The sequence below is a fragment of the Triticum aestivum genome, chromosome 3B, assembly GCF_018294505.1.
Source record: "Triticum aestivum cultivar Chinese Spring chromosome 3B, IWGSC CS RefSeq v2.1, whole genome shotgun sequence".
Taxonomy (NCBI): Eukaryota; Viridiplantae; Streptophyta; class Magnoliopsida; order Poales; family Poaceae; genus Triticum; species Triticum aestivum.
This window is the reverse complement of record NC_057801.1, coordinates 22,547,764-22,562,923: the sequence shown is the minus strand read 5'-3', so window position 1 is coordinate 22,562,923 and position 15,160 is coordinate 22,547,764. Positions and strand designations below refer to the sequence as shown.

Below are 15,160 nucleotides of genomic sequence, written 5' to 3'. Positions count from 1 at the left end.
GTATTGATCTGACCCTCATATGGGGTATATATAGGAGTACAACGTGGAAAGAGGATTGGAGTACAAGGCAAGTCTTTGTTGGTTTAAACCAAATATATCTATATCTCTCCTAATTCCTAACTAACACGTTTATACTTCTAACATTTCCCCTCAGTCGTAGCAGGAGTGAAGCGGACGATTGCGACTGAATTTGAAGTCTTGCATTTTTGTCGTCTTCTCCGCTTCACCATTACCTACTGCGTTTTTGATGGGTCGGCACCTAGGGCGGTGACTGCATCCCCTTCTGGTGTCTTCCCTTTCTTCTCCTCTATTCCCTCCCGCAGTCACAGTGGGAGTATCGTGGACGCTGTTGACTGGAGTTGTTACCGACGAGTTGCTGCAGACGTAGCCATTAATGTCGAGGTAGCCGATCATGGTGATGGTGTGGTTGTCGTGAATGATGAAGCCGCACAAAGCCGGAGGCGCAAAAAAAAACGCTATGATGAAGCTGCAGGCGTGGACGATGCACCTTGCGGATGTTAGAGGGTGCCGTCGGCGATGAGTCCACCGGTTTTGCTAAGACCGAAGGAAGCCCATCGAGCACACATCGGTTTTGCCAGAACTGTGTGGCCGTGTAGGGTCGTCACTGTCAGTGGCGGAGCTTCTTGGGGGCCAACCTGGGCCATGGCCCCCAGCTCACAAGAAAACATCTATATATTTCTTTGTATTAGGCATGTTTTCAACTAAAAATTAGCTAAAATAGTTACATTTGCCCCCCTCCAGCCCACGCCCCCCCTAATTTCGGCTCAAGCTCCGCCACTGATCACTGTAGTGACGCTGTGTCGATGCAGTCGTGCTGTCGTGGATGACGCGGTCGATGCCGTCGTCATGACACGGTCATTGCCGTCGTCGAGGTCGCGTCTTGCAGAAAAAGTCTGTCAGAGGACGCTAGGTGTCTATCTTGTGAACGAGGCGGCGACAGTGTGTTGACGAAGATGTTGGTGAGGACCACGTTGATGAAGACCTTGGTGATGAAGTGTCTGATGGAAAGACCTTGGTGATGAAGTGTATGATGGAAAGACCTTGGTGATGTAGTGTCGGCGATGGCGTTGCAACGGTGTGTCGACAATGATGCGTCGCTTGAAGGCGTCCCTCGCGACGACGAAGTGTGGATGTCATGTCGCGCCGGATAAGTCAATGAAGAATTGCTCGCTTTCCACGCCGACCTGGTTGTGTTGATGCCGCAAGAGCTCGATGGAGTCGGCCTGGTGGAGATCGCATCCGTGCGCGTGCAGTGTAGTCGATGCACGTCGCTTGCAGATGGTTCTATCGCTCGGTGCAGTCTGCCGGCGCCGCGCCGATCGTTGTTGGCGTAGTCGCGAAAACTGAAGAAGTCGATGTAGCGACTCGAGTCACAGCTGACGAGGGCAGATCTGATCGATCGCGATCGAAGCCGCCGGTGCGTCTGTAGACGCGTACGTGTAAGCTCATATTGATGCATGCACGTACCTGGCCTGTTGGTTTCTTCACGTCCCACGTCCTGGGAGGCTACGCCATGTATGTGGGCATTGTAGCCCATGGCGTGCTCGACGAAGCTTGCGGGGCCGGCTCGGTGAAGACTCGGGCGCTCGATGTAGTTCGCTCGGACGGCTCGTGTCTGGTTCAGAAGGCTCGGTGTAGGTTGCCCGGCGCGCTGGTCGCTGATGATGCCGGTGAGGTACCCTCCCGTGATCAGAGACATGGCGCCTCGTGCAACGTAATCTCTCGCTGGAGTCCGGTGCTGATGCGTGCTGGTGGAGCTGGATTGCTGGTGCTGGCCTCCAGGAGTTGTGCGCCGTACCATGGGCACGTGGATATCGAGAGAGCGCTGCTGTTGGTGGCGGCCGCTTGATGCACTCCTGCGCGCCGGAACGGAGCCCTTGCATGTGCGAGGAGTCCCTGGCCTGAAGTCGATGCCATGCTGTTGGAGAAGCCGGTTCGATTAGATTGTACTCACCACCAGATCGGATAGCTGCCTCCATGCGTGCGCATTGGTGGCTGGGTGCCCGTGCGGACAGGGCGAGTAGCCGATATTGCCGTTGTCCGGATGCGCGCGAGGCGTCCGCTGGTGGATGCCGGCTTGAAGCCTGCCGTGACTGCAATTTGGCGAGGAGATCCGTCTGATGGGCATCCATCTATGAAGATTTCGCGCCGGTTGGAGGGTCAATGGATTTATTTGGTGGCTAAGAAAGAAAGAGAATTTCGAAAATTGGAAACCTATGAAATTTGATCTAATACCTAAACTATAGAACGATCGGATGCCGCGCCCCCGAGGAGAGGAGATTGATCTCCTCGGGGGCGGCGCGCTGCGGAAGCGGTGATTGTCACCAAGGATCGATGGCGTTGGTCTAATGGCTCTTATACCATGTGGAAAATATAGGATGGCTGAATATTGTGTGTACTTTTGTTTCTGTTGTGTATTGATTGACCCTCATATGGGGTATATATAGAAGTACAACATGGAAAGAGGATTGGAGTACAAGGGTTGGTTTAAACCAAATATATCTCTATCTCTCCTAATCTCTAACTAACACGTTTATACTTCTAACAAGGAGCACTATCTGATTGCACCATCACGGCTGCCGCCGCCACCAGAGAAGAAACAGCTGGAACATGTAGCCTTGGAAGGTGACCATAATGGCGTGAATTTTTCACTTTCCCTTTAGAAAAGTGGTTGGATGCGTGGAAAAGGTTCTATACTTCTATGGCGAGATTGAAGTTATCTGAAATGTCCCATATGAGCAAGATGAGATCTGGTTCCAGCTTTATTTCTAAGAGAACCTCTAACTTCCTTTTTTCTAAATTGCTCATTCATTCCTTTTTTGTTAAAAAAATGCAGCAGAAAACCTTCATATACATGAAATCACTATCTCTTTAGTTTTTAAAATAAAAAAATTACTGAGACGTTACAAATGAAAAATGATTCATTTATTGAGCCATGGTAGCCACAATACTCGCCGTCGATTTTACTGTGGAGCTTTTCCCCTCATGTTAGGACTACCTCCTGGCGACGTCCTCTCGCTGTGTCGAGTATCTTCCCACCCCACCCCGCTTGATCCCCGTCGGTAATCCCACTCGGGTTGACTCAGGGGCGACCTTTGTGTCACGGACAGGCCTTGGTGTGACTGCTTGGAGAGCTGACGCAGCTCAGGGTCTGGATCATGAGACTCTCCTGGGTGTCTAAGGTTTCAAGGATGGTGATTAGTTCGTCTAGTGATATGGATCATGGCCTTGAAGAGATGATGAAGATGCTTGGACTGACTCAGACCTGTCTTTATGATGTGGTGTATGAGAGGAGGTCCGTCACAATTCCGTGGCAGCCTGGTTATCCTAGCTCTGTATGATGGATTCTCTAAGCCGTCTACAATTGACCATTCCAAGTTCAAGATTTGGGTGCAGATTCATGATTTGCTGGATGGGTACTACTCAATGGTGAAGTCTCTGGCCTCGAAAGTGAGGGAGTTTGATGCTGCTGAAACAGCCTCGGACGACTTCTCTTGGAATTTATATCCGCCTATAGTTTTGATCGATGTTAGAAAGCCTCTCAAAAACCATGTTCCTATGTGCAAGATTGCAAATGCCATATCTTTTTGGATTAAATAGGAGCGGCTTCCTGACTAGTGTGATGTATGTGCCATGATTAGATATCTTCATACCAAGCATGAGGAACGAGTTCACCCGTCGTCCACCCTCGTGTTTAATGATCTTTGAACTACTTTGGAGTATGCTCACTGGTAGTCGTGACCGTGGCGGCGGACATAGGCATGGCTCGGGAAGGGGCCGTGGGCATGCTTCTCAAGGAGGCCATTTTCAGGATATATTCTCTGATGCTGGTGACTTTGGAGAGTTTAACGAGGGGCTGAAAGCCTGAAACTCATGATCGTTTGGTGGATTTAGATGAGGAAGAACTATTGCATAGGTTGGAGATCATCCGACAAAAGAAGCTTGTTCTGGTCAGTGTTGATGGCTAGAATAATTCATAATGATAGCATGATAACAATAGGAGGACGCCTGTGTTAAAAAAAATAGGAGGATGCCTCAAGATATACAACATGCATTTCAAGCTTAGCAGCATCGTGTGAGTACCCAGCCAAGCAATTTGGTTGAGTCATGTTTTCGTCAAGTGATTCCACTTTGTGCTTGGGTGAGGCATGAATTTAGTTCAGGCTAACAGCCTAAACATGTAGCCAAGTTTGCTATATAAAAGAAACTAAGAGGAGAGGAAAAGGCGGCGAAGGAAGGAAGCAGCGTGCTAGCTTCTAGTGGCAACAAGGAGAAATGCTTCTGCGCAAAGCAAATCTACTGTTTCCCTCTTGGTGCGTATGTGTGGTGGGTTGTGTAAAACAAGGAGAAAGAGTTGTAAGAGTGACGGGAAGAGCTGTGAGATGCAGCTCCACCATTTAGTTGACGAGGTATGTGGGCTAGTGGAGGGAAACAAAGAGTTGTGGGATAATGTTTTTAGAACAGACAATGACGGTGTCGTATATGCCGACGGTGAGCTCGCAAGCTACAGAGGCGTTTCTTCTCCATGTCCGGATGTAGTACGCAAGTGAGCACAGATTGCATATCTCCCACGAGAATGGGACTGCATATGCTGATACTTGGAAATTACCCCAGATGTTTGCCTTTTTCATTCTGTGGCATTTAACTAGTACTACCATATAAACATTATTTTTGAAAGAACATAAACATAACACATTGTATCGGATTTCACTCTATGGACTCATAGGTTTAGAGAACCAAGTTTGAAGGTAGATATGATATCTCGACAAACTACCTCTTATCACGCGCTAGTGTGACAATGCATGTAACTAGTATTGAAGTTACCCAACCTTCAAAAGATCACATTTTGTGCAATGACACATTGGAGGCCGAACTACATGGATTAATGCAAGGAATGGCCCTGGCTATTCAACATAGTGATGGTCCTGTCATTGTTCAGTCCGACTCATCGGAAGCACTGATGGCAATGAAGGGGGGTAGCCTTACCTACTCTGCATATGGACATTTAGTGGCTGAGATTCAGCATCTTATGAGTGAAAGAGAGTTTATTCCATCAAAAATTAAGCGTGAACAAAATAGGATAGCACACCGGTTGGCATTGTATAGTCGTACGGAGAATACTACTGCTGTATGGCTTGGTAGAGGTTCACCATGAATAGAGGAACTTTTGCCTCTTGATTGTTACCCTATGATCTTGGAATAAATTTCTTTACCCTCGCAAAAAAAAAGACTTGGTCAGCAGGACCAGTGCATAACACGTGAGGCCAAAATGCAGCAACAGCCGGTTTAATTTCCTGCTGTAAGGGTCACACAACAAGGGGTGCATGCATGTATTCTTCATGTGAAGTGAAGGTAAAGAGAAACAAGGTATGACTAGCACGAACAAAGTTGCACCCAGAGTGCAGTAATGTACTCATGACTACGTACATGGTCGCCGGACGATCTAGGCATGCATGTTGGCTCGTCAATATATAGTCCATCACAACGTGTGGAAGCTATAACTTTAAGTTGAAGCGTAAAGTCTTAGACTAAGTGGACTATTTATCTACATATACTACTTCTATGAGATATTGGAGTGAAACAAACAAGCCAGATGTTTTCCTATATGACTGGTACGATGTGTGATCCCTTCTGTATCAGCTGGCTGGAAGCCCATTGGACTAGAATCTAAGTGCACAGGGCGCATGGACCGTTAATCATTTTGTATGACTTCAATAAACACCCACATGATGACAGCTCAACCAATGTGAGTGCTCTGTCGCGACGAGACTTGTGCCTTCCACCATGTTGTACTCGCACAGCACCGGCATGTCCCGGCATGTTCATCTACTTCTCCAACTTTCGCATGCCTATCCTCACTGTTGGCGAGCACCACGGTCGCTGCCGCCAGAAGCCAACAAACTATAGTAATATTTAGCCTTGAAACGGGGCTTAAGTAGTGTGAAATTTTCAGGCAATGTATCTTGGACTGATTGTGGGTGATGTGAGATCTGATAGCACAATTAGAAAAATGCAGAATAGTAAATGTATCATAGTCATAGGTCCAATAACTATTTTGGGGGTGTCAAGCTAGTCATAAAACTAAAAAAGTTGTGCATCGAGAGACCTAACTTGCCCAGACTAGTGTTGACCTGCTCATGTTGCGCTTGACGGTTGCCATGCCGACATAGCTTATGCAAAATAACCTTTACAAATATACAATTAGAAATCCACTCTTAAAAAATCCGTACAACCGCGTTCAAGAAGCGAGGTGTTTTTCTTTCTTAAAAAAAGGCACATCATCACTATGCATACAGGCAGAAGGAGCGAGATGTATTGGTAGGTTTACTAACACCTACCAATACTTGCCACATGTCCACTTGCGCACCACCTTGTTTTCCTGCTGTTTTGCCTTGAAAAAAGCACTCATATTTGAAACTTTTGATGAAAGACACCTTAAATTAAAACTTTAAGCAACAAGATAGTATAAAAAGAAGCCATATGTACAACATATCTATGTACGATCTCGGCTCCCGTCGAACAGATACGCACGAAGATTGCTAGCTTCTGCTTTTCCGGTGCAGCAGCTATCCGATCCTGAATTTCTCATGGCGACATCGTCGTGGATGTCGTTCCTGTCTGATCCGGTCATGGGAGGGAGAGGATGTGTTTGGGCGTGCAGTGAAGATGGTTATTGCAAGGGACGCTGGATGGAAGGGCATACCGGCCACTGTCCCATCGCGTACAGGAAAATGTTCTGGTCGCTCCACCATGAGAAAATCACATTCGGAATCTTCGTACATATCTGATCAGAAGCCAAGAGAAGCAACCAACCAAGTGTATGAGCAGGTATCTCCGATGGTAAGGTTGGGTATATGGCGGCATCTGGCACAGAGGACACACGAGGAAGAGTTTGCGGGCTGTACATATGATTTTTTTCAGCTATCGACAACAATTATGCATCTCAAATGGCATGGCGATAAAAATATATGAGAACAAAACAAAAATCGTACAACCACATTGGAGAAGTGAGATGAAATGGTAAGTTTGTCGTCAGCTACATGTCCACTTGCGCACCACCTCATCCAAAACGGTTGCTTCCATGGCCACCTTTTGCAGCACCGCCACATTAGCTCTTACCTCCACGCCTTTGCCTTGGCCTGCCATCACTTCCCTAACTGCCGGGGCGATCTCCTCCTTTCGGTTGGTCATCGCTTCTCGTATGGCTACCTCAACCCCCTCGGTTAGCATCACGGCGTTCTGCCGCTGTTCTGCGAAGAGCGGCCACGCCACCATGGCTACACCGGTCACCAGGCTCTCCAAGAGGGAGTTCTACCGGCAGCGCACCACCTCATGTGAAAAGGGGAGGTAAGATGGAGCATGTTAAAACTGCTCCTGTAAATCTGGATGAAAGCCTTTTTCAGGGATAGTAGGACAATCATAGGGGACCGCCTCAAGATATACAACATGTATTTCAAGCTTAACAGATATGTGTGTTTCCCATGAATGTATGCAGGATCGTGTGAGTAGCCAGCCAACTGATTTAGTTGAGTCATGTGGTCTTCGAGTGATTCCACTAAATGGTGCTGCGAGGCGTGAATTTTAGTTGAGGCTAAGAGCCTACACATGTAACAAAGTTTGCTATATAAGAGAAATTAACAGGAGAGGAAAAGGCCTCGTGTGTTTCTCTCTTGGTGCGTGTGTTGGCGTGTGTGTTGTGTAAAACGACGAGAAAGAGTTGTGGGAGTGAAGGGAAGAGCTGTGAGATGCAGCTCCGGAATTTAGTTGAAAAGAGAAATGTGGGATAGTGGAGGAAAACAAAGAGTCGTGGGACACTGGAAACATACCTGCATGGCGTCACTCTACATGCCGACGGTGAGGTTGCCTGCGACGAGGCAAGCATGCACCTCTTCTTACTGCCGTGTCGTATTATGCAAGCGAGGGCAGCATTGATATCTTTGATACGAATGGGGCTCATGTTGACCAATAGAAATTGTCCCAATTGATGGTCAGTTTCATTCATTGTGGCATCTGAGTAGTACTGCCACGAAAAAAGGAAACATTGACTAGGATGAACTTATGGGAAGACAACCAAATTTAAAGGTAGCCGTGGTGTCTTTGCGGAACAACCTTTTCTCGCGCACTAGCACAACTCGCCAACTTGTTAGCAATATTTTCACTAATGTATTCAGGTGAAAATCCTGTGGTCAAAAATAAATAATAAACATAATAAAAATGTAAGGCGTACTTCTCATTAAGACGAATATTTGACCAACAATTACTCTAGCATGCAGTTCATGGATCAGATTTTCTCCTCTGAAATTTATGCCAGTGGCACTCATCCCTCATCAATCTTTGTCACATATGAGATGATGATCTTCGCCGCTCGGAGCCTTTGGTGGTGACTAAATTTTGTCGCAGCTAATTGCATGCTTGTTCGGGCATGGTCTTCACTTGCATGACATCTCCATGTCAAGATCATGTTACACATGAGCTGTTGGGATGAAAAGTGGTGGTGACAACACTTGTGCCTTCGATTTTGTGGTCCTTCTCAAGTACCCTGTCTTGAGGTCCGAAGTGAAAACCCTAGGTTTGACTCTAGTTGATTATATCTAGCAATGGTGGTGTTTCTGTGTACTTACTTTGTCAAAGGCATTACTCGGATTTTTCTCAAACTTTATCTCCAGGATGAAAACACATGATATCTAGTGGTTGGAACCCACGAAGATGGATCTTGAGCGACGTTCCCTGCTAGAGGACCTTTCTCGATGTGCTTTTGAGGTCAAGAAGTTGCTGGTGTGGATGGTCTTCGGCCTAGGCATAACTTCGATCTTGTATGATTTTGCTCTTTGCTGGCATGATTCATTTCAATGTGTGCATTGGTGTTTGTTGTGTGCATCCTAGTCATTTAGATATCGTATGTATGCTCATTGTGTTTGCATCCCCTGGATGCTTTATTTTGTGTTAGGAACATCCATCCTTTGTCAGAAAAAAAAATCTATTTAGATGTGAAAGTGTTCTTCTGCTAGAGCTAGAACTTCTAAAGATTTGATTGCATGCCTACATGCGAGAGCTAGCCCATAACGGAGTTCCATTCTAATCAAAAGGTTATATAGAAGCAACGTTGTTCATATGCAGGTGATGAACTGATGATTCAGGTTTTATCAACTACAAAAAGAGATCACCTCGGTAATTAAATTTTGGATCTTGCACGCTGACATGCTCAGCGGGACCTGCGCATAACACGCGAGGCCAAAATGCCGCAACAGCCGGTTTAATTTCCCACTGTAAGGGTCACACATGGGGTGCATGTATGCATTCTTCGTGTGAAGTGAATGTAAAGAGAGACAGGGTATTTATTTTTTATTTTTTCAGAAATGGAGGAGGACCCTCGGCCTCTGCATCTAAACGATGCATGCAGCCACTTTATTAATTATTCACACAAGACCTTACAAAGTCATACTCCTATCCAATTGATAAAGGGATGCTGATAGTCTGGGCCTAATACCAAACAGACCTCACAGCCAAACCTAACATCTAAGATCTGAGGTCCCAACCAGGACGTCTGCCGGGTATTGGCACCCGCCAGTCCGGCGTACTTCTCAACCTGGACGCCTGCCGGGTCTAAGGCCGCCGCAGCCACCTGCCTCAAATCCATCTTCAGAGCTGTACTGCTACATCTACCTTTCTCGGTCTAGTTGCTGCCGATGTCACCACGGCGCCAGACAGCGTCGACCTCCTGCGCGTGTCCATCGCCACACATCTGACGCCAAGCGTCCGCTGCTCCATGCCGCGAAGAACCTCTGCCATGAATATGTAGAAAAAATACCGCTCCACCGAAGAAGCCAACCGCTGGTCCCTCGAGCCCGAGTGCATCTCCAAGAATGCTGCCCCCAAGGGGGTAACGACACATGAACGCCGCCGTCATCCGATCAACTGATCTAGGGTTTTCCCCGGAGGTATTGGGTGGGGTTGGGAGTTTCACCTCGATGATGCCTTCATGAAGGAAACGATGATAAGGGCATCGTCATCACCGGCTCCGGCCAATGACCGAATACCAGGTTTACACCCAGATCCGTCCCAAGGAATCCACCCGACAACCTATGCACCATCTCGACCACCTTCAAAGCTCCAGAACTAGCCACCTAGATCTGGCGACCAACCGCAATAGCAGTGCCACCGTAGGAGCCCTAGCGCATCGGCCACTGCCAGAGTGTGCCACCACTGGAGCCTGGGAGGAGGGCTCCCACCCCCACCTCGCCAAACTGCGAGAGTCGCCGAGATGGATCCCGCACGCTCATCATCGTCTCTGACTGAACCAATTCGCAATCAGATCGCCGTGACAGATCCGCCTTGGACAGGGACTGCACCACGCCATGCCGCCGCGGGAAGCCCAAGCTTCACCCACCGCCACCATCCAGGGCCGCCGCTATAAACATGAAATAGTTTGAGGGAAGACGCCTCTCAAGGGGCGATCGGCTCATATATTTATAGCAGAGTTACAAGTCTTGGAGACCAAGAAATAAACCCTATACGTGTATATGTACAACCGTATGCAAACGGAATATGCGAGATTATCTATACAAAGTTATACGTTAACATCCCCCAGCAGTTTGTGCGTCGGTCGAACGCATAAACTGTACCGAAAGTCCAAGAAGAGCTGAGTCGGTAAGCCCTTCGTCATGATATCGGCAAACTGATGTGAGGATGGCACATGAAGAACCCGAATCTGACCGAGAGACACCTTCTCGCAGACGAAGTGGATGTCGATCTCGATGTGCTTCGTGCGGCGATGCTGGACCGGATTACAAGCCATGTAAACAGCACTGACGTTATCACAGAAGACAATGGTGGCGGACGGAAGAGGACGATGAAGCTCAAGAAGAAGTTGGCGAAGCCAGCAGCACTCAGCCACGACATGTGCCACAGCTGCTGCGATAATCCACGGACCACCCGCCGTGCCTTGTACTGAGCGAGAGCACCGTCAGCACCAAACTTGTGCTTGAAGATCCACTTCCCTGAAACAATGTTAGCACCAACCGGTCTAGGAACAAGAGTCCAGGTGCGGTTCTGAAGGATAGCATCCTACTCCTCAGTCATGGCAGCACGCCAAAGAGGATCCTGGAGAGCAGAGCGATATGTTTTGGAAATAGGAGAAATAGAGGAGTGTTCAACCAAAAGATTTAGTTTATCAATGGGCTGAAAAATACCACGCTTTGCGCGAGTGAGCATGGTGTGAGTGTTGGTGGAGGGACCAGTGCTACTGCGAGAGCGACGAGGAGGGGGAGGGGGTGGTGGTGGTGGTGGAGAAGGGGACAGGGCGGGGGACGCAGACGAGGGCGGCGCGGGTTGATAACCCACAAGTATAGGGGATCGCAACAGTTTTCAAGGGTAGAGTATTCAACTCAAATTTATTGATTCGACACAAGGGGAGCCAAAGAATATTCTCAAGTATTAGCAGCTGAGTTGTCAATTCAACCACACCTGGAAACTTAGTATCTGCAGCAAAGTGTTTAGTAGCAAAGTAATATGATAATGGTGGTAACGGTAACGAAAGTAAAGACAACAAAAAGTAATGTTTTTGGTATTTTGTAATGATTGTAACAGTAGCAGCGGAAAAGTAAATAAGCGAGAACCAGTATAAGAAAAACTCGTAGGCACCGGATTGGTGATGGATAATTATGCCGGATGTGGTTCATCATGTAACATTTATAACATAGGGTGACACAGAACTAGCTCCAGTTCATCAATGTAATGTAGGCATGTATTCCGTATAAAGTCATACGTGCTTATGGAAAAGAACTTGCATGACATCTTTTGTCCTACCCTCCCGTGGCAGCGGGGTCCTATTGGAAACTAAGAGATATTAAGGCTTCCTTTTAATAGAGAACCGGAACAAAGCATTAGCACATAGTGAATACATGAACTCCTCAAACTATGATCATCACCGGGAGTGGTCCCGATTATTGTCACTTCGGGGTTGCCGGATCATAACACATAGTAGGTGACTATAGACTTGCAAGATAGGGTCAAGAACACACATATATTCATGAAAACATAATAGGTTCAGATCTGAAATCATGGCACTCAGGCCCTAGTGACAAGCATTAAGCATAGCAAAGTCATAGCAACATCAATCTCAAAATATAATGGATACTAGGGATCAAACCCTGACAAAACTAACTCGATTACATGATAAATCTCATCCAACCCATCACCGTCCAGCAAGCCTACGATGGAATTACTCACGCACGGTAGTGAGCATCGTGAAATTGGTGATGGAGGATGGTTGATGATGATGACGGTGACGAATCCCCCTCTCCGGAGCCCCGAACGGACTCCAGATCAGCCCTTCCGAGAGAGATTAGGGCTTGGCGGCGGCTCCGTATCGTAAAATACGATGATTTCTTCTCTCTGATTTTTTTTCTCCCCGAAAGCCAATATATAGAGTTGGAGTTGGTATCGTTTGTGAGGAAAGATTCTTGCAGGAATTCTCTGTGCTCCAATGTAGATGTAAGTACCTGTTGTATATCACTATATTTTTACATCAACATGTATTTTGTTAATCTGCGTGAATCTAACCTTTATCTGATCTAAAATTAGTTGTAGCAAAATGTTAAAGGCGCCAATGTTGATTTTTGTAAGGAAAACTGCCTGGTAGTTTTGCATACTGAGCTGCATGAATGTACTATCTCATATCACGCACATTACTGAATTGTAGTGCTTCTCTGGTTGCCCATTCATTCATTGTGTCAATGTTCCTTTCGTACTACCTTACCTGGCTGATGATAGCTATGCCATATTGTGTTAATTTGGTGTAGGCTACTTGCCCAAACGTTTGTTGTGTCAATGTTGCTTTCCTATTATCTGACTTGGCCAATGATAGCAATGCTAGTATGTTAATTTTGTGCAGGCTGCTGAAGATAAGAAGACAAACTCTGAAAACAGCAAGGCAACCCCGTTGTTTCTTTCCAGTAAATCTAGGCCAGGTAATATGGCAATAACTCATGATTAATCTGTTTGGTTCCCGTCCAAATTTATGTTATGATCCAGTGGTCGAGACACTCTCCACTATCAATAATACAAGCCTGCCAAAATCGCCATCTGAATCTGTTCAGTATTTTTTGTCTCGAATGCAACGGAATAAATGTATGTTTGTGAACCAATTAATGGATGAAGCAATGATGGAAATGATGGATGAATCAGAGGTGCAGAGTCGTGCGACACAACAACTGATCAATGTTTTCAGAGATAGTGTAGCAAAGCAGAAAGAACTTGCCCACATGCTTATGGGCGTCATCTGTGCTGAGGTTGCAGATTGTGACATTGTATATGGTTAGGTTCTGCTCATTTATTTGCACTGGCATCAATCTTTGATTTCCTAGTGGATGTAAGTTCCTATAATATATGTTGGATGTGCAACGGTATTCCCTGTATGCCGTACCTTTGCGTGATCGGTTTTGGTCCTGTGCATAATTGCTCGTCGTAATGGGCTCAAATTATCTAATTTGGCCTAAAGACATGTACGAACTTTAGTGGGCCCATTAAGTTAATGGGCCGTTACTAGGCCGAAAGTTAATGGTCGGCCCTCTTACCTCCCAGGTCGTTAACAGGCCGACATTGAAGCGGGCAACAGGTGGCCCCAGTTTATTTCACGGGCCATTAACAGGCTGTTACTAATTTGGGCTACATATGGCCCAACTATACTGTAGGTCTTTAGCAGGCCAAAAGAGAAAGCGGGCTTGTACTGGACCATGAAGACCATGGGCCGCTAAGAGGCCGAAAGTCAGGTCATCTTGTAAATGGCCCAACTGTGTTGTGGGCCTTTAGCAAGCCGAAAGAAAAACCGGGCTGGTATTGGACCATGAAGGGCATGGGACGTTAAAGGGCCAAAACTAAGGTCCGGCTACAAATGGCCCAACTCATTTATGGTCCGTTAACAGGCCGAAAGTCACACAGGGCCAGGAATTGGCCCAATACTTAAATGGGTCGCTAAAAGGCCAAAACTCAGGTCCGACTAAAAATGACCCAACTGATTTATGGGCCGTCAACAGGCTGAAAGTGACACCGGTCCCGAAAATTGGCCCAACACTTAAATGGACCGCTAAAAGGCTGAAACTCAGGTCCGACAATAAATGGCCCATCAGATTTATGGGCCGTCAACAGGCTGAAAGACACACTGGGCCGGAAACTAGCCCAACATTTAAATGGGTCACTAAAAGGACGAAAGATGTACATCTTGAAAATTGGCCCATCCATTAAACGGGCCATTAACAGGCCGAAATCTCATCGGGCCGATATTGAGCCCAGATATATAGCGGGCTGTTAACGGGCTCGAACTGACGATGGGATGCAATGGTGTCAAATCTTTAACAAGCCGTTGACGGGCCGAATTGGCTCATCTCGTATGGGCCATGGGCTTAAATGGACCTGACACAAGTAGGCCTTATATGGGCTGGCCTGCTAATTTTTACTGGGCCGGCCTTTTCACAGGAATGGGCCTCTGTTGGGCCGTGGCACATGTCAATGTACCATAGGTGTCTTCCGTCCAATGAGTGGATGACATCTGTCCCAACGGTGAGCCGACACGTGTTTCCTTCAGCCAATGATGATTTTACACGTGGAAAATCCCCATTGGTCGGGGTTGTTAATGGGTTATCGGATCCAAAACCCGACCCGATAGCTTAACGGCGTTCCGTTACAGTGGATGCCACGTGTCGGTCACCCTTGACGAAAGCACTTCTGTGACGCGCGATTTATCGTCATGGAAGTGGACACTTCCGTGATGATAATTTTGGTAATGTCATGGAACACTTCTACGACAGCACAGGTATGACTATCTTGATTCTGTCATAAATTTGTCATGGATGTACATGCATGACAAAAAACGCGACCTACTGTGACAAACATGTATCATCACAGAAGTGTATTTTTTTTGTAGTGACCCTTAAAAGTGTAATTAGCAAGCATGGTGGAAATTTCAGCTTCCGGTATCTTTCTTTTATTTGTGATGATATCCTTCATATACTTAGCATAAGGATTTACTTTAAGCATGTCAGTTAAACGCATACGTAAGAAGATAGGTCTAATCATTTCAGCAAAGTGATCAAAATCCTCATCACCCTTTGACTTGGATGGTTTTTAGGTGGAAAGGGCACGG

General features: G+C 46.7%; 1 pseudogene; it reads right to left on the bottom strand.

Annotated features, from left to right (window-relative positions):
* Positions 1 to 5,581: 5,581 nt before the first annotated feature.
* The window catches only part of LOC123067187 (hydroquinone glucosyltransferase-like), a 46,439-nt pseudogene continuing 36,860 nt past the window's right edge, over positions 5,582 to 15,160 (bottom strand).